Source organism: Taudactylus pleione, unplaced genomic scaffold (genome assembly GCF_031769625.1).
Source record: "Taudactylus pleione unplaced genomic scaffold, aTauple2 ptg000788l, whole genome shotgun sequence".
NCBI classification, from domain to species: domain Eukaryota; kingdom Metazoa; phylum Chordata; class Amphibia; order Anura; family Myobatrachidae; genus Taudactylus; species Taudactylus pleione.
This window is the reverse complement of record NW_028285190.1, coordinates 7,263,335-7,286,500: the sequence shown is the minus strand read 5'-3', so window position 1 is coordinate 7,286,500 and position 23,166 is coordinate 7,263,335. Positions and strand designations below refer to the sequence as shown.

Here is a 23,166-nt window from a genome sequence, read left to right as displayed (position 1 = left end):
GCGTTACAAGTATTCCCTCGCAGCCCATGGAGGTGGGAAGGAAAACTTGTAACATCGACACAATTGTATATAGTTGGTATGTGCACAGCTGGGTATTGCAGCTATGGTCGGCGACACATCGCTTTAAAATAGCCTTGTGACTGAGAGCAGCGCCCCCTCCACCTCCCCAATAAGCACAACTACGACAGAACAACAATGAGCCGGGCAGACAGGTTATTTTAATAGTCGGTGACCTCTGTCTGTACATTGCTGCTGTGAACAGTAACTTTAAGATACAATAAATACTCTGGAATGAGACAAGACCATCACTAAATAAGGAACAGATTTTCTTTAAATAGTCATTTTCCAGTCTAATCAGCAAAGCTAGTAGTTTCCAAAGCCTGGAATTTGTGGCAGAGTTCACTACTTGCAAATTGGCCTCAATAACCACTGGACAGTATTAAAAATAAACAAATAAAAAAAAAAAAAAACAGAAAAAATTGTATAACCCCATGTGTAGAGGCCACCTAAATATATCGGTCCTCAGATCGTTTGTCGCACCAGTGGGTATACATCGTAACATGTGCACCCACCTTAAAGTGCAATACTAACAAAATGTGTAGCAAGATTACAAATGATAAAGATGCACCATTTGTACTCATCCCCTTGCTGGGCAATGCAGGAAAGCACAGGTGCAGGGTTTTTTGTTTTTTTTGGGGGGGGGGGGGGGGGGTGTTGGGCTTAGGGTGTATAATATATACATATACATATATGTATATATACATATGCACATACACACACATATACATACACACATAGGGCTCGACCAGATTTGGCTGCCTGGTGACCAGATTTTCAGCAACCCCCGGGCCCTGTAGTGCAGACTGCGAGCGCGATCCACACTACAGAGTAACAAACATACAGCCTCCAGCGGCGGCTGTATGTTTGTTGTAGCAGCCGATGAGAGTGTCAGACTCACTCATGAGCTCCACCTTGCGGCTCAACCCGCAGCGGGTTTGGAGAGACGTCATGACGTCTCTCCTATAGTGCAGAGCGGCCAGGAGGAGCGGACAGCGGCGGTCGTCGGCAGGAACGTGGATCAGGTAAGTAGTGTTTTCTTTTTTTTAAGGGGCATGGGGGGGGTGGCCGCTACTGGGGACACTGAATTGTTTGGGTGGCCGCTACTGTGGGGGCACTGCATAGGTGGGGGTGGCTGCTACTGGGGACACTGTATGGGGTGGCCCACTACTGGGGCACTGTACAGGGTGGGGCTGCTACTAGGGGCAATGCATAGTGGGGACTTCTACTGGGGCCACCGCATAAGGGGGACAACTACTGGGGGAACTGCATAGGGGTGCCCAAAGCATATTCTTGCATCTGGGCTACCCACTCTCTAGTTCGGCCACTGCCGGCGGTGGCTTTGCTTGCCCGGGGTTTTTTGGCTGCGGAGGGGTGGTCTTTCTGGGGGTTGGTTGCCTGGAGAGGCGGGTTAGCTGCTCAATAATGTGGCTGTGGGTGGGTAGTTTACCTGGGGTACCCAGTTAGTGGTGTGGCCATGGGGGTTGGTTGCCTGGGGCGTAGGTGCTCAGTAATGCTGCCCCGGGGGAAGGGGGGGCTGGCTCCTACACTTTCATCCTGGCTCCTAGGTTTTAGAAATATTTGTCAAGCCCTGTATGTATTTATATTACAGTGCAAAAGTTTTAGGCAGGTGTGGAAAAAATGTGGCAAAGTGCTTTAAAAAAAATATAAGTGTTAAATAGTTTATTTTTATCAATTACCAAAGTGCAAAAGTGAATTAACAGAGGACAAATCTAAATCAATATTTGGTGTGACCACCCTTTGCCTTCTAAACCGCATCAATTATTCCAGGTGCACTTGCACACAGTTTTTCAAGGAACTCGGCAGGGAGGTTGTTCCAAACATCTTGGAGAACTAACCACAGATCTTCTTACTCAAATCTTCCCGTCTCTCCATATAATCCCAGACAGACTACATGATGTTGAGATCAGGGCTCTGTGGGGGCCATATCACTTCCAGGACTCCTTGTTGTTCTTTAAGCTGAAGATAGTTCTAAATTACATTGGCGGTATGATTGGGGTTGTTGTCCTGCTGCAGAATAAATTTGGAGCCAATCAATCAAACGCGTCCCTGATGGTACTGCCTGTATTTCTCAGCATTGAGGACTGATTAATACTGACCAAATTCCCAATCTATTTGCTGAAATGCAGCCCTAAACTTGCAAGGAACCTCCACCCATGCTTCACTGTTGCCTGCAGACACTTATTATTGTACCACTCTCCAGCCCATCGGCGAACAAAATGCCTTCTATTACAGCCAAATATTTAAAATTTTGAATCATCAGTCCAGAGTACCTGCTGCCATTTTTCTGCACCCCAGTTCCTATGTTTTCGCGCATAGTTGAGTCGCTTGGCCTTGTTTCCATGGCGAAGATATGGCTTTTTGGCCCGCAATTCTTCCATGAAGTACACTTCTGGCCAGACTTCTCCGAACAGTAGATGGGTGTACCTGGGTTCCACTGATTTATGCCAGTTCTGAGCCGATGGCACTGCTGTACATTTTCCGATTTCGTAGGGAAGCAAGCATGATGTGTCTTTCATCTGATGCACTAAGTTTCCTTGGCCGACCATTGCATCTATGGTCCTCAATGTTGCCCTTTTCTTTGTGCGTGTTCAAAAGAGCTTGAACAGCACATCTTGAAACCCCAGTCTGCTTTGAAATCTTTGCCCGAGAGAGACCTTGTTCATGCAGTATAACTATCTTTTGTCTTGTTGCCGTGCTCAGTCTTGTTATGGTGTATGACATGTGACATGAAACAGTTTTCCACAATGTCACCTTTGTAGCAGAGTTTGGCTGTTCCTCACGCAGTTTTAAGCCTCCTACACAGCTGTATGTTTCAGTTGATGACTTTCAACCTACATATGAAAATGATCATTATCACCTGTTTGGAATGATTGGTTAATCATACACCTGACTATAATCCTACAAAATCCCTGACTTTGTGCAAGTGTACCTAGAAGTATTGATGCTGTTTTGTAGGCAAAGGGTGGTCACACCAAATATTGATTTGATTTAGATTTCTCTTCTGTTCATTGACTTTGCATTTTGTTAATTGATAAACTATTAAACACTATTTCTGAAAGCATTCTTACTTTGCAGCATTTTTTTCCACACCTGCCTAACACTTTTGCACAGTACTGTGGTTCTCTCTCTTTAACCAGTACTTGAACCCTCGTGAGAAGTATTACTTGTATTTAAAATCTATGTAACAGATGGAGCCAAATGAGCAAGAGCAATGCTCATATTTTTCAGTGTCAGTGTAGGGACTGACCAGAAGGGGAGACAGTGACGTGGTTGGTCAGCTTGACAAATTATTGCAACATTCCGGAACTAACATTGACTGAATTTAAAAATATTATAGTTTGGAATATAAGCAGGCGAGTGCAGAGTTTGTATGTACGCAGTGTCCCGCGGGTGAGAAAAATAGCCGTGCAACTATCACCGCCAGTGAATAGATGAGAAAGGATGGCTTGGGGGCATCCCTGCGAATGTCCTTAAGTGCCGGGCATGCCCTGAAGTGTGATGAAAAGTGGGCAAATCTTAATGACACTCCACCCTTTCGGGCACGTGCACCTTTGCCACACGCTAGAGTACCCTTTCTAAGTCCGGCACACCCTGTCCCAGACCTAGAATGAACGAACACACATACATATAAATTAAATATATATATATATATATATATATATATATATATATATATATATATATATATACATACACACACATATACATATATACACCCAGTAGACTGTTTCAGCAGGGCGCCTCCGTAAGTGCAGGGCACTTTAGCATTTTCAAAATTGGGCTGGGCACAGAGCCTAGCTTGAACAGCCTAGTGGGAACACCATATACTGACACTGGAGAAAGCACCCATCAGCTTCAGACAATAATTTGGAAGCCATTCAATCAGAAGTCATTAGGTGGTGACGGTATCAACCATCATATTCTGCCTGTATGTGCACCAGCCTTTAGCCAGCCGCAATCGATACAGCTTTTACAGGCATATATGCGTCTCTGTGAAGGGCTGTATTTGTTTACATTTCAGTGAACACGGCCTTACTAAACTCTACCTATATTAGACTGTCCTTTCCCTCCAGCTTCTCTGTTGCAAGCGGTCGTGTCAGATTAATGCAAATGTGCGCTGAAGATTTTCCGGCCACGCGCAGACACAATTTGCACAATTTTCACTATATAAAAACTGGTCTTAATCCAATGCTAGATCAGCCCCGGAGTGGGGGTAAGAGCTAGGTCAATACTATATCATGTCCTTTTATCTGCAGCAGCTAAAGCATTACAGATAGTCATTTGTATGTGTCTGTTCGGGAATGAAGGCCTACAAACATTGAATATCATTTACATGCTCTTGTTTATGAATGCCAAAGTGTAAATGTCACTGTCAATTTAGTTCCGGCTTAAAACATTTGTCTGAAAACCAGCCCTACACCGTTACTGCAAATCCTATAAAACTTCACTAATAAAAAAAAATACATACATATATATATATATACATATACATACACACACACACATTTAATATTATACATACATACATATACACACAGACAATTAAAAACAATGAGCAACACCTGACAAATTTTGTACAGTACACAGTCCTGAGCTAAGGCATAAATATAATGCATTATGCAGGAATTGAGGACTTGATTTCACGTGTGCTCTCCAAGCCACATTTATCAACATGTCTGCTGCACTCCTCAAGAAACATCCAAGTTAAAGTGGTTGTTTGATTTCTAAGGCACACCCATTGGGTAGCGCCTCCCTGTGTAGGAGAAGGTGCGGTTGCAGGAAGGAGAAAATATTAAAAAACTTCAGCAGTATAATAATGTAATTTTGTGGAATACTGTGAATGTGTTTCTTCTTTTTTGTTGATTTAAATAAAAAAAAAACAGTTCAAGAGTGTGTCACATCCACAAAACCACACTCCCTAGTACTAGACATTCAGGGGCCGTCATAATTAAGTGCATCAAATTTAAAATAAATGTACTCCCGATGGGCAAATTTACCCTAAATGCAGCCTGATCTTATTTTAAACAACATGTGAAATACACATTGGAGAAAATGTTAAACCCTCTTTAATTGAAGATTCCTCCCCAAAAAAATATGAGATATGGTAAGAACTTACCCTTGTTATCTCTATTTCTACGAAGTCCATAGGGTTCCACAGGATACCTTGGGGTATAGGTGTGACGTCAGTCGCTGGGCACCATAGAGTTAAGCTTTTCAGCCTCCCAGGATGCACTAGGGTCCCCCTCCTATACCCCGCCCCCGAGCCAAGGCACCTCAGTTAGTTATCAAGCCATAGGCCGGAGGAGGAGAAGGAAGAGAGAGAAAAAAGATCTGGACACATACAAGAATCACATTCTCACCAGAGGGAGACGGAAAACCGGTGACCAGAGCAAAGCCCATCTGCAGCACAGGTGCGACAGGGCGGGAGTCCTGTGGAACCCTATGGACTTCGTAGAAATAGAGATAACAAGGGTAAGTTCTTACCATATCTCATATTTTCTACTTCAGGGTCCATAGGGTATCCACAGGATACCTTGGGGATGTCCCAAAGCAGTATCCTTTAAGGGTGGGGACGCTCCTGTGCAGAAAGGAGAATCCGCCGCCCGAAGGAAGCATCCTGAGAGGCGAAGGTGTCAAACCCCTTAATACCTCACGAAGGTATGGACAGAGGACCACGTAGCAGCCTTGCAGATCTGAACTGCCGAGGCACCACATCGAGCTGCCCACGAAGGACCCACAGACCTAGTGGAATGAGCCTTCAGAGAAGGAGGGACCGGTAGGCCTTCATGAAGATAAGCTTCAGAAATAGCCATACGGATCCAGGCTGCCAAAGTTTGCTTTGAAGCAGGCCAACCCTTTTTACGGAAGCCATAGAGGACAAACAAAGCGTCCGACTTCCTAAACGAAGAAGTGCGGTCAACATAAGTCCTTAAGGCCCGCACAACATCCAAAGAGGCCTCACCCACGGAAAGACCCGGTGAGTTAAAGGCCGGAACAACTATTTCCTCGTTAACATGAAACTGGGAAACAACTTTGGGAAGAAACTCGGGCCGAGTGCGGAGCACTGCCCTGTTCCCATAAAAAACCAAGAAAGGGGGTCTACAAGAAAGAGCCCCTAACTCAGAAACACGTCTGGCCGAAGCAATGGCCAGAAGGAAAACAGTCTTAGCTGTTAGCCATTTAAGATCCACTGAGCCCAGTGGTTCAAACGGCGGTCCTTGGAGAGCCCTCAGGACCACAGCCAAATCCCAAGGCGCCACAGGTGGAACAAAGGGCGGCTGAATGCGGAGAACACCCTGCATTAAGGTGCGCACATCCGGGATTGTAGCAATCCTACGGTGAAACCAGACAGATAGGGCCGAAACCTGTACCTTCAAATAAGCAAGGCGAAGCCCATGATCTAGTCCCGCTTGCAGGAAGGCGAGAATCCGAGACAGACGAAACTCCCGCGGTGCATAACCTCTCGGTCGACACCACTGGAAGAACGTATGCCACACGCGATGGTATATCCTCGCGGAAGACGGTTTCCGAGCTCGTAACATGGTACGCACCACAGAGCTGGAAAACCCCCGGGACCTCAGCATGGCCGTCTCAACAGCCACGCCGTCAAAGACAGCCGAGTCAGGTCCGGGTGAAGGCAAGGACCCTGAGACAGAAGGTCCGGTCGTAGCGGCAACCGCAGAGGACTGTCCACGGACAGACCCTGAAGGTCTGAGAACCAGTGCCGTCTGGGCCACGCGGGAGCTATCAACAGGAGCGTCCCTCCTTCCTGTTTGAATTTCCGGATTACCCGTGGAAGAAGGGAGACCGGAGGGAACAGGTATGCGAACCGGAACGTCCACCGGACGGACAGAGCATCCACCAGAGACGCCCCTTCGTCTCTTGTGCGAGACCCGTACACCGGCAACTTGTTGTTGTGCCGGGACGCCATGAGGTCGATTTCTGGAAGACCCCACCTGTCCACCAGTAGTTGAAAAACGTCCGGGTGCAGGGACCATTCCCCCGGATGAACGTCCTGGCGACTTAGAAAGTCCGCCTCCCAATTTAGCACTCCCGGGATGAAGACCGCTGATATGGCCGGAAGATTGCACTCCGCCCAAACCAGGATCCGAGAGACCTCTACGAGAGCCGCCCGACTGCGAGTTCCTCCTTGCCTGTTTATGTAGGCCACGGTGGTAGCGTTGTCCGACTGGACCTGCACCGGGCGACCCTGGAGAAACCGCTGTGCCTGCTGGAGAGCATTGAAGACCGCACGGAGTTCCAAGATATTTATTGGAAGCTCCGCTTCTGTCGGCGTCCACCTGCCCTGGAACAAGTGTGGACCCGAAACTGCTCCCCAGCCCCGAAGACTGGCGTCCGTTGTCAACAGGACCCAATTTGGAACCCAGAACGGACGTCCCTTGTTGAGGTGGGTCGTCTGTAACCACCACGCAAGGGACAGGCGAACCTCCTGGGTGAGCACAATCGTCTGGGACTTCAGAGACTGAGTCAGCCCGTTCCACTTGGACAGGATCAGGTGCTGCAGAGGTCTGGAGTGAAACTGGGCGTATTCCACCACGTCGAACACCGACACCATGGAGCCCAGTAACCTCATCGCCGAGTGTAAGGACACCCGGCGGCTGTGCAGGCAACTGCGCACCCTTGACTGTAAAGCAGAGATCTTGTCCTCCGTCACGAAGATCCTTTGCTGTCCCGAGTCCAATAAGGCTACAAGATGCAGAATCCTCCGAGACGGGATTAGAGTGGACTTCTGCCAGTTGATTAGCCAGCCGTGCCGTTGCAGCAGTGCAATGGTCAGGTCCAAGTGGCGTAACAGGAGCTCTGGAGATCCTGCCACCAATAACAGGTCGTCCAAATACGGCAACATGCGGACTCCCTGCAGCCGCAGAGAAGCCGCCATGACCGCCATCACCTTGGTGAAAACACGTGGTGCTGTTGCCAGGCCAAAAGGTAACGCCCGAAACTGGAAGTGGTCGCTGCGGATTGCAAACCTGAGGAACTGTTGATGGCGCAAAAGAATAGGGACATGCAGGAAAGCGTCCTGTATGTCCAATGATACCAAGTAGTCCCCAGGTTCCAGCGCCAGAATGATGGACCGTAGGGTCTCCATCCGAAACTTCGGGACCCGCAAAGACTTGTTGAGTGCTTTGAGGTTGAGAATCGGACGATATGACCCATTGGGTTTCTGTACCAAAAATAGATTTGAATAGAAACCCTGGCCCCTCTGGGAGAATGGAACAGCCACTATAACTCCAGCCTGGAGCATAGTGTGCAATACCTTCCGCAGCTCCGTAGCCTTGTTCCGGTCTGATGGGAGACCAGTGGTGAAGAAGCGAGCCGGGGGTCTGTGCCGGAAGGAGAGGGCGTATCCGTGGGAAACCACCTCCAGAACCCAAGTGTCTGTCGTAGTGGTCGACCAACACTGGGCGAACTGTAGCAGGCGGCCTCCCACCCTGGGATCCCCCAAAGGGAGGCCCGGACCGTCAGGCCGCAGGCTTGTCATCTGGCTTGGGGGCCGGACGTCTGGTACTCCATGCCTGCTTCCGGGGCTTGACCGATTTCTTAGGGCCAGCCTGTCGAGGAAACGACTGTGGTTTGGGCCTGCCCTGGGCCCTAGATGACCGAAAGGACGATGGTCCCGAACCAGAAGGAGCAGCGGCCGACGGGAGACAAGCAGATTTGGCTGCCGCCAGCGTGGCCACAATCTTATCCAGATCCGGACCGAAGAGAACTTCTCCGGTAAACGGCAACGCTTCCAGACCTTTCTTGGAATCTGCGTCCGCCTTCCAGGATCGCAGCCACAAGGTGCGACGAGCAACTACCGCTGCTGAAGAAATTCTAGACACCAGAGTACTAATGTCTAGAGCCGCCTCGTTGATGTAGGTGGCCGAATCACGGAGATTGCCAATCAACTCCGCCTGTTCGGCCGGACAGTCGGATTCAAAAGAAGCCTCTAATGAATCCGCCCAGCGCTCCATCGCTCTGGCAACCCAGCAAATGGCCATAGCCGGCCGTGCTGCCCCCCCTGCAAGGGAATAAGCGGACTTCAGGCAGATTTCTACCTTGCGGTCCGTAGCATCCTTAAGGGAGGACATGGATGGCATCGGCAATGTGGCACTACGGACAAGACGGGTCACGTGAGAATCCACCTGTGGAGGGGATTCCCACTTAGCAAAATAATTATCCGCGAACGGATAAGCCACCGCCAGGCGTCTCTGCGGCTGGTATCTTTTGCCAGGTTGTTTCCACGCCTCCTCTAAATGGTCCACCAACTGACCCGAAAGAGGAAAGACTGTGGCATCGCCCTTCACATCTTTGAAAAAGGCATACTTAGATTTAGCCGCTGGGGGAACTTCGTCCTCAATCACCAAGGCTGTGCGGACCGCCCGAATAAGTCCAGGAATATATACTTTGGACTTAGCATCAGCGTCCTTAGTATGGAGAGGTTCCTGATCGTAAGGATCCAGAATCTCCCCATCATCAGACGTCCCTTCGTCATCCTCATAAGGAGCGGACAGAGACGCCACCGGCCTTTTATGAGGCCGCATCACAGACTCCCCTTGCAACACATCCGACAAGTGCTGTACAGAACTCGTCAGGGAGTTAACCCACGCTGGCTCCTGAGAACCCGGAAGCGGGGAAATAGGGAGACTGTGGGGTACCACCAATTGTCGTGGGAACCCCTGCATGGGTGACGACACCACAGACTGCTGGGACAAACCCATCGGAGTAAACGCGGGCTGCGGAGCTAACTGGCCCACTAAAGCTGTTAACGCCTGAGCGAAACAAGCCCAGGGCGGCTCCTGTACCGATGCTGTAACCGTAATAGGCCGCGCCATGGACAAACACTGCCGGCAAAGGCCCTCCGCACTACCCTCCCCCTCCGCTAACGGTACTTTGCACGTGGTACACTGTAGCCGGAGGGGAAAATCACTTTCAGACATGATGGCACCACGTATGTGACCTCTCTCACCAATTAAGTATTGAATAGGCGAGAGACCACCCTGCAGCACCGCACCGCAAGGGCTTTAGCAGAAAGAACAGGGACAGTAATAAAGCTGACAGTTTAGAGAAGAAAAGTTACAGGCAGCACTAGCACAGTCACATACAATGCAGAGAAATAACAATTCCTGCACTAACAGCGCTGATCACTCAACTACACAGACACAGGGCCTGGTAGGACACAGCGCTGCATACACAGACCTGAGCCACAGCGGAGGAGAGGTATGCGGGGGGACCCAGACCACGATGCTTCCGTCCAGCGCTTCCAGCAGCGTTCACCATGCGTTCTGGAGAAGATGGCCGCCGAGGAGCAGAGAGGAGGCTGGCCTGGGGGAGGAGCGCTGCCACAGGACCAGTCGGCAGCATGCAGAGAGGGCTGTGTGCAGCGGGGGAGGCGCCGGCTGTGAGACAGGGAAGGCGCGCTCCCCTGGCATGCATTTAACCCCTGGGACGCCGCAGCGCTACCGCTCTGCTGCGGTCCGCTGTCCCAGGGGGTAGTGGAAAGCGCAGGTTGGTCGCCTGGCTCCACGCTGCAGCCTGTCCCCAGGGAGCCCCCTGCCTGGGGACTTAGGACCATGTGACCAGCGGGGACCCACCGCGGGACCCCGCTGCTTACCTTTGTCCCCCTTAGATCCGGCCATGGTCCGGAACATCTGGGGTCACCGCTAGCTGTGACCCCAGATGCTCACCAGCATCCCCGGATCGGTACCGGCGTTCTGGTACCGGCGGGGGTGTAGGGAAGACAGCATGGACGTCAGGACTGACTGTCCATGCTGTACATCCAGATGTGCAGCCACAGCTGCACTGAAGAAAGCTTCAGGGGCTCTTCTAGCCCCCCACTCCGACAGGTGCACCCGACGCCGGCCGGGCACCAAACTAAACTGAGGTGCCTTGGCTCGGGGGCGGGGTATAGGAGGGGGACCCTAGTGCATCCTGGGAGGCTGAAAAGCTTAACTCTATGGTGCCCAGCGACTGACGTCACACCTATACCCCAAGGTATCCTGTGGATACCCTATGGACCCTGAAGTAGAAATAAATAAATTCAAAAGCACACAATAAAAGGTTGGGGGCAAAAAGTGTACAGAAAAAAGCAGATGTACAAGTTAACCACAAATGCTGCTTCTGAACCTTTAAAAGGCCGCCCCAGCGAGAATTAACCTGTAGAAAGATTCCCAGGACTTCTCATTAATAGGATTACACATCAAAAGTGTAGTGTGAGAACAACCTCCTCCCACCCAACCAACCACAATGGCAGCAGTATTCAGTATCTTTCTGATCAGCTTCTGACATGTGTGACGATCACTAGTCTCTATTTTATACAGAGCCACGTGTAGTTTGTATCTTGTGGTTAGTGAATCTTTACATTTACAATAGGATTGTTTGTGTACCACCTGTATCCAGAAAGAAAAATAGGATTTGGTACTCACCGTTAAATCCGAAATCAGCAGGGGACACTGGAGTGATACCCATGAGGTATAGACGGGTGGAGAGTGGAGCCGGCACTTTAAGAACTGAAACCTGTGACTGGCTCCTACCCCTCTATGTCCCCTCACATCCTCATTTACAGAAATGAGTCAGAGAGGAGGAGATGGAAATTAGAGAACCCCCCCCCCCCAGAGGGAGGAAACACCAGACAACAAAAAACATCTGAACAGAGCAACAAACACACCAGAAAACAAGTTAAAACAGCGCAGGGAGGGCGTCCAGTGTCCCCTGCTGAATTCAGAGAAACAGATATAACAGTGGAGTACCAAAATCCTATTTTCTCCTTCATTAAGCAGGGGACACTGGAGTTATACTCATGGGGATGTCTCAAAGCTACCCCCACGGGAGGGAATGCGCTGCAACACCTGCAAAACAGAACGGCCAAAGTGAGACTCAGAGGTTGCAAAGGTGTCAAAACTGGTAGAACCGTACAAAAAAAAAGTGTGTGCGCCAGACCACGTGGCCGCCGACACAACTGTGCGACATGAACCCACCCCCGGCAGTTGCCCAGGAGGGCCCCACGGAGTGTGTAGAATGCGCAGTATGGATACTGGTGGAGTACGAAAAGCACCCAAATAAGCCTGACGAATCGTCAAACTGATCCAATCCAACGTGTCCTCAAGGCACGCACCACATCCAGGGAGCGTGAAGAAGGTGAGTCCTCAGACAAGACCGGCACCACAATGGGCTGGTTAATGCGGAAGCAGGAAACCACCTTTGGCAAAAAACCAGACCGGGTACGAAGCTCCGCGCGATCGTGGAAAACCAAGTATGGCGCACAGCAGGAAAAGGCGCCCAAGCTCAGACACCCTTCTGGCCAAAGCCAGGGCCAGTAAAAGTACAGTCTTGCACAACAAAAACTTCAAATCAACAGTTTCCAGAGGCTCAAAAACCGCCGATTGAAAAAAAGGATAGAACCAAGTGGAGATTCCATGGTGCTGTCGGGAGTACAAAGGGAGGCTTAAACCGAAGGACCCCCTGTAGGAAGGTTTGAACCTCTGGTAGCAAGGCTAACCGGGGTTCAAAGAAAATTGACAGGGCGGATACTTGAACCTTCAGGGATCCCAGCTGAAGGCCAGCATCCAGGTCCGCCTGCAAAAATAACAAAAACCGTCCAGACGAAAAGAGGTTGTAGGAAAACCTCGCCTTTCACACCAAGACAAGTAGAACTTCCAGATCCAATGATAGTGGGTTGAAGTAACAGGCTTCCTAGCCTGCAGCATGATCAGAATGACAGTCCGTGGAATGCCCCTGCGCCTCAAAAAGCGCAGACACGCCATTAAACGTAGCCGCTATAAGACAAGGTGACTGAACGGACCCTGTTGGAGGAGGTCAATAGTCTGTCAAGAGCATCCGGAGGTCAGAGTATCAGCTTCTGTGGGGCTAGCCCGGGGACCACCAGGATGACAGTGGCTTGATCCCTCTTGATGCGCTTGAGCAGCTGCAGAAGGAAAGGAATTGGCAGGAACAGATTTGAAAACTGGAACTGCCACAAAGCAGTCAAGGCGTCGACCGCCACTGCCGCCGAGTCCAGAGTGCGGGAGCAATATCGGGGAAGCTGATGATTGAGTCTAGACGCCATGAGGTCTATTGGGGAACGCCCCAACCTCAAAGCAGCTGCTGAAATACCTGCGGATGAATGGCCCATTTCCCCCGGATGAAAATCCTGATGACTGAGGTACTCAGCTTCCCAGTTGTCCACACCGGGGATGAACACCTCCATGGCGTGTTTTCCTGCCCAGACAAGGATGGGAGATATCTCTCGCATGGCTGCAAATCTTCTGGTTCCTCCCCAGAATGGGAAGGAGATGTTGCCAAGGACCGGCTCCCTGGGCACATTTCTCAAAACGGAGGATGTGAGGGGGCATAGAGTGGGAGGAGCCAGTCACAGGTTTAAGTGCCATCTCCACTCTCCACCCGTCTATACCCCATGAGTATCACTCCAGTGTCCCCTGCTTAATGAAGGAGAAAGAGAGAATACATAGTAATCATGCATATTTAGCTCTCATTCATTCACATACTGACAGCAGCTAGAACTACAGACTGGCACATTTACCCAAAATACCTCCGCTCTTAATTACTGCAGTAAGTGTTATGCTGCATACACAGGGGCCGATTTTCCTCAACGATATCATTCAATGATAAATCGTTTATATCGTTAATTTTTATGCAGTGAACGATGCACGTTCCCACATGAACGATAACATTATCTATGGTGGACCGTACATGCAGGCCAAATTGGACGATTTTGTCAATATTTACCTGTAAAGACATGACTTCACTGAAATAAAATAGTTTGCCCTGCACTACAGAAAGTTGGAGGGAACTCTGGGCCTGATTCAGACCCGCTCGCGAGCACAGAGCACTCGCAAGTGGGTCGATTGTCCCAAACTGCGCATGCACCGCCTCCGGCATGCGCGAGACCCGTACTGCGATGGCGGCTCCGTCGCAACGGGTCTCGCTGAAAGACGGGGCGGCTGTCGATGTTGATTGACATCTCGCCCCATTTTGTAGGAGGGGAGGGGGGGTGGCTGCACAAACGCAGGTGTTCCCTTAGGAACGCCTGGCGTTTGTGGGCGGCCCTACTGACATCACTTAGAGCAGGAAGTCTACTCGGGCTTGCGTGAGCTGAGACCCTACCACAGGGTCTCATCACAAGCCCGAAGGTCGCGTTAATCGCGACCATCACCAGGCTGCCTGCAAAAGCTGTGGGTGGTCACCCACAGCTTAGCGAGCGGCCTGGAGGCTGAAAAAAATTTAAAATAAATAAAAACCCTGCTCTGATTCAGAGCAAACACTCGCAAACAGCGAGCGCCTCTGAATCAGGCCCTCTATCAGCGATATCTTTGGTTGTGCAGGTTGTACAGTGTGTATGCAGCATTACAGAGACAGGCAATGTATACAGTAGTGCATGCAGGGGGGGGTTCAGAGTACCCAGAAACCCCCCTGACAGAGAGAGCAAGCACCACCATGTTAAGCCCCGCCCCCTCGCAGCAAAATGCCGTGATTAGCAGGTCAATGGGGAGGTGGTGGAGCCAATATGATGCAATGTAATTATAATTGCATCATTTGGCTCAGCCCCCTCCCAATTGCCCTGCAAATCGCTGCATTTTGCCACAAGGGGGAGGGGCTTATTGACATGGTGCCTGGTCCCATCTCCATCGCCAACCTGCAGCAAGGCAAGTGTGTGTGTAATGTATGTGTGACATATATACATACAAATATATACTTCCACAATACACACACACACACACACACACACACTAGAAGCCCCCCTTTAAAAAGCCTGCGTTTGCCCCTGGTATAAACCACTACTATCCAACGTAGGGTCACAGACCTGCAGCACAAGACACAAAAAGTGTTTTTACCCAGGATAGGCGACAGGTCTTAATATACAGTTTTCTTTCAGAGGAATAAAGCCTATTCCATTAGACATACTACACAGCTGATGTTAAATAAATGACTATTATGGAACTTCACCCTAAAGCTAAGCACTGAACTATTGAGCATTTCATGCCTGTCAAGGGTATATAAAGGATGTCTGCTGTAAGTAGCCCGATAGTGTTGCTGTCACAGCTCTGCAATTGCTATATACAGTCCAGTGCTAAATAGCATTTACTTTCTGACAAAAGCCCATCAATAATATGCTGGAAATGGAAGACAATCTTCTGTATGTGTCGGTCACGATGGAAACAGACAGAATTTCAATGTGGAATTGCACAACGCCTCTTGTTCTTGCAACACAATTCTTGCTTCAAAAAAAAGAAGTTACAAACATCCAGTGTAAGCAATGAGCATTTAGAGAACAGATCGAAACAGTAAAATATTACTACAGTGTTAGCTTTACAAGTGTTTTAACTTTTTCTTTCTGCTTTTATTTTGGGTCTTTATTTACCATCAGTGATGACTGCTGTGGAAAGCCTGGCTGTGTTTTACATTGCTATAAAACACGCAGCATTTCTTCTACTACTGTATTAGTATTTTTTTATAATGTGTGTATGTACCTGTACCGAGTGGGGTATACTGGAGAGTGGTAATCGGGCCAGCGGTCCAATTCTAATAAAACACCTTTCTTAGCGGGTTTTAAATCTAAATGATAAAATATCAGATGTTTAAGCACAGACTGCACAGGTTTAGGGCACCCCCCCGGGAAGGTTAATTCCCGGAGGCACCTTGCAGTCATAGCACTGATTGAATGTTCCCCCTTAAGGTCAGATTCAACAAGATGAAAAGTTCCATCAGAAAAATCGAGCGCCATGTGGCTGTTCTCATTTCCAGGATCACAGTAAATATGACCAAATGTATTTTTGCTCGCACCTCTATGGGACACAAGGAAAAAAAATAAATCAAGGCTTTCAACACGGATATCCCACAGTGTGACCTCGCAACTAATACCCCTTTCACCCAGGATTTGTTCACGCGTCCATCCTGGATGCAACCCGGCTGAGGCTTCTTTCAGCCTGGCAGCCGCCAACACTGCTGAGCCAGCGCTTAGGGATGAGATCATCTCCAAGTGCCGGCTCTTCCTATGCAGTGAACGGGACCTGGGTCACCTCAACCCGGGTAACCCGTTCACACTGCACTGCAAGCCAGGTTGAACTTGTGTTCAACCCTGCTCGTTACCAGAGTTGAAATGTCGGATCGACCCGGGTTATTTCAACTGGGCCCTTTCACATTGCACAGTAACCCGGGTTGTTACACATTCATGTGCTATAACCTGGGTTAGTTGCTGGCAGTGTGAAAGGGGTATAATTGAATCTATCCATTGGAGTGTATATAACAAATGGTTACAGATAGGAGCTCGAGCCTCATTTTGAAATAGTAGAAAATTCAACTAAAGGGTGTAAATCTGCACTTTGGCAAACTATGATGAAAAGGGGAGAAAGTCAGAACAGGGAGTCTCTGCATGCAGGAAAAACACTCTCTGCTTGTGCACAGAAAGACTGGGCAGCTTTATTGTTACACTGAGACTAGGCCAACTAGAACGAGCCCATCCTCCCAACTAAACGTCTCAGCACATTTTATGCTTTCCTCTCCGCAATGCAGCCTCTCGCCAGATTCACTCCCAACTCTAAGAGCCGTATTCAATTTGATTTGCACCCGCAATACTTTTTCGCCTTCCGGACTTTCCGCCTACTTCACCTGTTTTGCAGGTGGAAAAGTATCGCGCGCGTTGCCCACGTATCCAAATTGAAAGTACGCGAAAAAGGGACCCGGCGAAACTGAAACTAGCGGAAAGTCCTGTCAGATTTGGGGAAATCAGCCTAACACCCCCAAAAGATGCGCTGACATAGGGGTTCCCTATGGTTACCCCCGATTTGGCGTTTTATAAGTGCTCAATAGCTGCTAAATAGCGTTTTTGCATAAGTGCTGAAGAATAGTATTCAGGATTTTTATTTGCAGAAAATAACTTATCCCAGCAAATTTGGGGTACTTGAAAATGGCGGCCAGCATATTTTAAAGTTGCTAAAGTATAGTTTAAAAAATTGTGAAAAATCCACCTGCCGCAAACACCTGCAATGCAAAAAACACCTGGGGCATACTTGGAGACCCCCCTGGAGTCTAGTTTGCTAGTTTTTAACTGTCCCAACATATTTTTTTTTGCCCCCAAAATTAAAGTGATTTTTTTGGGTGTTTAGTGGGGGTTTTTTTTTTATTTTAACGCAGTTTACCTTTGGGGGGCTGTCTGAAGGCTGCATGGGGGTTCCCGCAACGCTGCACCCCAAAACCCCAATTCTGCACTTTTTTCCACCTGCTATTCGTGGGCAAAACTTTTTCGCCTACTACAATGCATTGAGGCGGAAAGTCTTTCAAACTTTTCCGCCTGGCGAAATGACGTCATCGGCGAAACTTTTTCGCCGATTCCGGCTTTTCGCTCCAAATTGAATATGGGCCTAAATTATGCTTTGTGTGTCCATTTTGCACATTCAATCCATAACAAAAATATAGTATAAAAAAAAAAAAAAAAAACCTATTTGTAGGTAAAGAATTAAATATCTGTTAAAACCAAAAAAAAGGATTTTTATTTTTTTTATTTTTAGTTACTACATTTTTTAAACCAGGGAAATTTAGGGTAAAAATAAATAAATAAAAAATTAAAAAATAATGTTTTAATTGCTGCATTTTCATGTATAGAAGTGTTACGGGAGCACCTCTATAAGCCAATAATTTAGTCAAATTGTAAGTGAAAACCTCCTTTTAACCCTCTTATAAAGCAGATAGGCAGTTTGTAACACTTTAGGGCCCGCATAGGTGGCTCTTCAACCTTCATAAAAGGGCCTTACATTACTCTTAAACAATACACTTCTTCAAACGCACAGATATCTGTACTAACATCTGCAGGTATTTTTAATAAGTGTTATGGTGCATACACGGTCAGATTTGAACGATTTCATCAACGATGAACGATTTCTGACAGTATCAAAATGAAATCACCAAAAATCTGCCTGCAAACACAGTCGATGTCTGAGATGGTTATCTGACAGGCGGGAACGCACATCGTTGGTCGATGCATGCCCTACATATCAAAGATATGAACTATTTTTACAATCGTTATCGCTCATATCTGATAAGAAATCGGACCGTGTGTATGCAGCATTACAAGCTATAACAACACACAAATCTGACAAAGCAGAAGAAGCTTAGGGCCTGATTCAGAGCCGGACGCTATTTGCGGTCGTTCGTTCAGAAAAAAGGGGTGGCTATTCAAATGAACCGTTCGCTCTTAGCGGTCTGTTCACACCTCTATGTCTGAACAAGCGAACAAAACTTGCGGTCGTTTTTTGGATAACTACACCCCCTGGCCGCTCGCATCCTACGTCATGTCCGCTATTAGATTAATCGAGTACATCGACCAGCGTATGAACTGCTCGCTATTCTTGTGGTTGCTTTTTCCTACCGCAATCTTGCGAGCAGTTCTGACTATAAAATAACCCAGTGACGTGGTCAATGACGCTGCTGTATTAATTATGCACACCCATAAAACGCCCGTTTTGACCTTTAAGCACGCCTGCGTTCGGATCTCCACTCCCCGTTTTCAAGCACCTTCCCCTGTTACCACCCACATACGCCTCCTCCTGTCACTCAAAATAGCAGGCATTCGCTATTTAGCGAACAAACGATTCTCGGCCGCACTGACTGGTTCGCGCATGCGTATTACGATTCGTACGCGTGCACAGTTGGGCAAACATCGCTCGGAACGAACGAGCGGCCGCTTACGAGCAGCTCTGAATCAGGCCCTTAGAGCCACAGGAGAAGATCAGAGGTGCATCTGCAGCCCTATGTCCACCTGTCACCCATTGCATGTATTGTGTAAAAATAGGAATATATTAATAGGACAAGCTCAGTTCCATCAAAAGTAAAGATACACACAGAATAGTTCTCTAGCATGGTTTCAGTCAACATAAAATTAAAAGGTGCTGCTGCCCCAAAAATATCAGTGGATGGTCTCCAGATTAGAAGTCTGTCATGAAAGATTTGAGCAGCAAATGATATAATCACTGTTAGTTACAGCTATAAAGGCTTTCAATGCACACCACTCCTAATAAATCTAAATGCACAATAAGAATACAATACCAGCTAAAAGATAAATACATATATGTATAGCAGGAGATCACCAGACTCCCTCCCCTCTGTAGTGCCATAGTAGTCACCCCCCGCCAGCACTGCGCTGTAACAGCTTCTTGCAAAGACAAACTAGTAAATCAAATGGCCACTTGCAAAAGTGTTCATTCCCAGCACGGCTAATGTAATATACAGTATGTGCTGGTATTATAAAATATATGATTTAATATACAGTAATAGGTGTGCATTATTCAATGTATAGATGTAACCACACTTCAGCTGCAGCAAAGCACAAAAGACTTCTAATGGCACCTCCTGGAAAATGGGAATGCTATGAAGCAATGGCACCATGCTAGAGTAGTTAGGGCTCAAAACAGTGACAGCAAGTAGACTGTGGGGTCATGGAATCTTAACTCAATTTTAGCTTGGAGAGGGAACCCAAACCAAAGATCAGGTCTCCTGGAAGCATTTTGGGTGGGAGATTTAAAGATTAAACTTCTCAGCTCAGATTTGGTGATGCCAGGGTAGACAGGGGACCGTTGCGTGGGCAGGGGTGGTGGGATTAATAGGACACACCACATTGCCCAGGAGTCTAATCTTAGGGCGGAATTCAATTGTTTTCGCCGGCAGCTGTCCCCCTTCACACCCGATGGAGCTATTCAATTGTTGTTCCTGTCGGACGCGAGCAGCTGCAGGCGCCAGCATTTCAACTCCCCGGGAAGGCGAGCTGAAATGCACGAAAAGTGACCCGTTTGGCAACCCAAACGGCACTTTTTGCCATCATGGTAGGGTTCAGCTGTTTTACGAGGCTAAACCAGACCTCTTTGGGTGCGATCAGTGCGATATTCTAAATCAATTGATTATCGCCCCGCGATCTCCCGTCACTTTAAACGGGAGATCGGGCTGGATACATCATTTGAATACCACCCTTAAAATGTGTGGAAACAAAATCTGGGCCGATTCACATGCAAGATTTGTGAATTGACCAGGATTGGCTGACGTGGCTGGATTACCCCCGGCCAACCTGGTTTAAATCACTCAGTCAGAATAACCGTCGCTCGGTAAATATACCCCAAGGTAAGGTAAACTGGTAAGTTACCATACACAGAGCATTAATAAGTATACATTGTAAGGCAAAAATCTAACTAACTAACAGACCGCACTTGCTGATCAGAGAGAGTCCACCTTATATTGTGTGTGTTGGATCAACTACATCAGAATTTAAGCCAAATCACAAGTATACAACCACAGTAATTCAGTCTGTAGCATTGGGAGTTATTGAGATGAGAAAATGTAAGTGTTGTATTTTCAGGGAGAGGATAAAGAGTGGGGACAATAGGCCTGTTTCAGAGCCGCTCACAAGCGGCTCAATGTTTGTGATCTGCGCATGCGCCGCGTTCAGCATGCGTGAACCCCGTCGAGCGACTGAACTTCAGTCGCTACGGGGCGGCTGTCGATGGAGAGTGACAGCTCGCCCCGTTTTGAAGGCGTGTAGGGGGGGGGGGGTTGGCCAAACGCAGGCATTCCCTTAGGAACGCCTGGCGTTTGAGGTAGGACCTACTGACATCACAGCTGATGTCAGTAGTGGACTTCCTGCTCCATTAGAGCAGGAAGTCCACTCGGCCTTGCGGCAGCCGAGACCCTACCATAGGTTCTCGTCGCAAGGCCGATGGTCGCGATTATCAAGATGGTCTCCCACAGCTTTGCGAGTGGCCGGAGAAAAAAAAACACGTCCACAGACCTCGCGAGTGGCCAGCGGCTGTGAGCGGGTCTGAATCAGGCCCAATGTGTGAGTGTGGTGGTGTGTGGAAGGCAACTAAATGAGATGGATACAGTCCCTGAACGGAAACACATTACTAGCCCCGTATTTGCATCTAAAGCAGTGTACTTTGGTCCATTTAATCATATCCAAAGCCTCACTCGCTTCATGTCATATGCAATAGCCCATCAACCTCATCACTATAATGACATTTCTGGCCAGCAGACATACTCACAGAGTAAAAGATTTGCATTGCTTATTTCTGTCATTTACATGTTCGTCTCTCATACAAGTCATGCGTAAAAGTGATGGTTTTAGATTTCACACACAAACTATTGGAAAATATATTACAGAGAATAGTGAACTTGTATAGCTACAGATGGGTCTCATACATCTAACCTCCTTGTGCGTTAAACAGCCCTTCTAGTCGCGCCATGCCGTGGCAAGACTCAGTAGCGCCGAGCGTCTTTTATGCAACTTTTTACCTTCAAATGTGTCTTATTCGCACAGCGATGTGAATGGATAGCAGTAGTAGCTTCTGCTGATTAAAATGATATGCAGCATGCCTATATTCTGTGCGCGAGTGCATCTGCATGCGAAACACTACGTTACAACAGCTGTAACACTGTAACGTTGTGTTTAGTATGCAGATACACCCACAGTCACACACCGAATATAGGCATGCTGCATATCATTTTAATCAGCAGAAGGCGCTTCTGTCTATCCATTTGAAGGTAAAACGTTGCACAAAAGACGCTCAGCGCTACCTAGTCACACGGAGCTCCCGCGTTGTGTGGCGCAACTTGTAGCGCAAGGAGAATAGATGTATGTAGATACATATGAATACTGGCGCTTTAACACCTGTAAATTCTTCCTCTTTTTAGGCTCTTTCAGGTTTGTACTTCTTTAGTTTACAATTATATCAAACAAAAAAAATAAAAATGTTTCACAATGTTCACAAATACGCACTATAGTGCGTATTTTACCTGAGATTGAGCACTGGGGACTCACTTTTCAAAAGTAGCCGGGTCCCTGAGGACGTGCTGTGGCCAATCTGGCTGCAACACAGAGTGCAACAAACAAAACGCTGTTTGTTATAGCAGCCAATGAGAGTCAGACAAACTCATTGGCTGCTGTGGAAAGCCGTGCTGGGATCAAGTGTCTGATCCCAGCATCGGCACAGCTGCAGGGGCAGACAGAGGAGATGTGTCCCCTGCGGGACACATCAGTGCCCGGCGCTGGGACAGTGTGTTTGTTCCTGGCGCCGGGTAAGCAGTCGCGGCGGGTAGCAGGTGAAGGGACTGCCTGGTCCCTTCCACCAGTGTAGGCAGTAAAGTGGCAGCGGGAGAAGCTTAGCTCCGGGCACAAGCTAAGCGTAGCTCGCCGCCTGGAAGCCAAGAAGCGGCGGCGGTTGTTTGGCACTGGCCGCGAGCCAAACACGGCTCATGGCAGCAGCCAATAGGAGGCAGACATGACGAGCCAATCGCGGCTTGCCACGTCATAGCCCCGCCCACTCGCTCCATCTTGAATTAGACGCCGCTGAGCGGGAAAGTTCAGTCCGATTGCGGAGGGGAAGGAGTGAAGATCTCCCAAAGAGAACAGCGTCTCGGCGACAGTACCGGCGGCTGCGCAAGAGGCCAGAAGACGGCATGATCAAGGAGGAAAAAAGGAAGAGGCGGCGCCGCTGGACAGAAGAACGAAGCTGAGGAACGGAGAGGAATGTGAGGGTGGAAAGAAATAGAGCTAACGAAGCTCCCCCCGCAGCCTCTTCCACCGTACCTATAGGCGGCCTTGGGCCACCGGTATTTAACCCCTCCCTAGACCACCAGGGTTGTCGGGCACTAGGCCCGTGGGATAAATTCAGGCAATAGGCCTGTGGGGATATAGGCGGGCCCAAGGCCCGGGCTACATAGGGGGTATTAGGCCCGATTGAAGGTATCTGTCCCCCAAATAGGTGTGTGAGTGACCTGGGCATTAGGCCCAGGTCACTAAAGGGCAAATAGGTGGGCCACTACTGGGGGCAATGCATAGGGGAACTACTACTGGGGGTACTGCATAGGGGGCCCAACGCATTCTTGCACCTGGGCCCACCACACTCTAGTTCCGCCACTGTTGACTATCCAGATCAGCTAGCTGCTTGACACCTAACGGATATTGCTTGTACTATTACTGGCTGCTGGGGATTTCATGCATGCAAGATTATTCTGTTTAGGACTTTTTGCATGCAATCAATTGTGCCCTTTGATCCTGGAGTCACACTTGCATTTATATGGAGA

At 48.5% G+C, this 23,166-nt stretch overlaps 1 protein-coding gene across 2 annotated transcripts in view; it reads right to left on the bottom strand.

Moving 5' to 3' along the window:
• The window catches only part of HYCC1 (hyccin PI4KA lipid kinase complex subunit 1), a 123,476-nt gene that overhangs the window by 90,101 nt on the left and 10,209 nt on the right, over positions 1-23,166 (bottom strand). The gene's annotated exons all lie outside the window — the stretch shown is intronic.